This window comes from Saprolegnia parasitica (genome assembly GCF_000151545.1).
Source record: "Saprolegnia parasitica CBS 223.65 unplaced genomic scaffold supercont2.13, whole genome shotgun sequence".
Lineage (NCBI taxonomy): Eukaryota > Oomycota > Saprolegniomycetes > Saprolegniales > Saprolegniaceae > Saprolegnia > Saprolegnia parasitica.
Window position 1 is genome coordinate 676,036 of NW_012156407.1, and position 1,202 is coordinate 677,237.

A 1,202-nucleotide genomic window follows, 5' to 3' on the forward strand; every position below is an offset into this window, starting at 1 on the left:
CCTTTCCACATATCTAGTACAGTAGCCATTGACGGTAGCCAGCAACGTGGGCTCCATGTTGCGCAGAGTCTCGTTGTACCTGTAGTACGTACATTTAGGTATAGTATGCCAACACAGCACACTCCACACCCATGCTACAAAGCTGCCACCAGCTCCACGAGTCCGTTGATGGAAATTTTCTTCATGTCTGGCAAGCGAACAACAAGATTGTGGGGGCGCGAAACTGTTCTCGGTCAAAGTCTGGCTCGTTCACTCACACAGCAATGCACCCTGTCATGCAAAAGGAAGGTAAACAGGTGGGTTGGTGTCGGTCTTTAGTCCTACATGTGGCGAGGGATGACTAATAAGGGCAGATGTAGATGCATGTGGCCGCTTGCCCAAGGCTCAGCTCCTGCCTCAACTCTGCCGTTCCATGGCGCGTCCAGCATATCGAACTTTGCTTCCAGATAATTGGCGAGACGAATGGCGCAGCAGCTACAACGGTGTCGTACATTGAGGCACCGCTACCATAGCAACAAAGCTTTCCGTTGCGACCAGCACCAGTGCGCGCGCAAGAGACGGAGAAACAATCTTGTCTTCTTCGTCTTATTCGCTCGTCGTCCTCTCCCTCACATCAAGATGGCGGCGCCGGTTCCTGCTTCTGGAACCTCTGCCACCGTGCTGCGTCCAGTGCACGAATCTGTTCATGTGATCGAACGCCATTCGCAAAATATTGGCGTCGACCTTGCCCGTTACATGGCGTCCGTTTCGGTAAATTTCCAAAAAAGCGCGTTTTATGTATCCTTCGACGGGAGAATGTCGAAGGGTCCCAAGGTCGACGCTCTTGTCGCGCCTCTACGCTGACCAAGGGGATGCCGCAACGCTTTCTTTCTTGGTCGATCGCGACTTGTTCGTGAGCTGCAGAGGCTGTCCTTGTCGCCAGCAGCGCTCGGTTGACGCGTTGGAAGCGCGTGGATTTGGAAGATTTGCGCTCGTTTGGAATATTACCCGGTGGTCGAGCGATTTAAACAGATGGAACATCCCACTTTGGCATTGGTCGCGCCAGTGTATCGATACCCATCATCAGTCGCTGGATCCTGCAACGCAGTTTCGCACGCCCCGAGCTCAGAACGCAAATCGCCATGCCACACCGTGCGACTGCGCTGTCGCTCCTCGCGGCCGCGGTCGTCGTCGTCCTCGGCGCCGACCAGAACGACCCGACG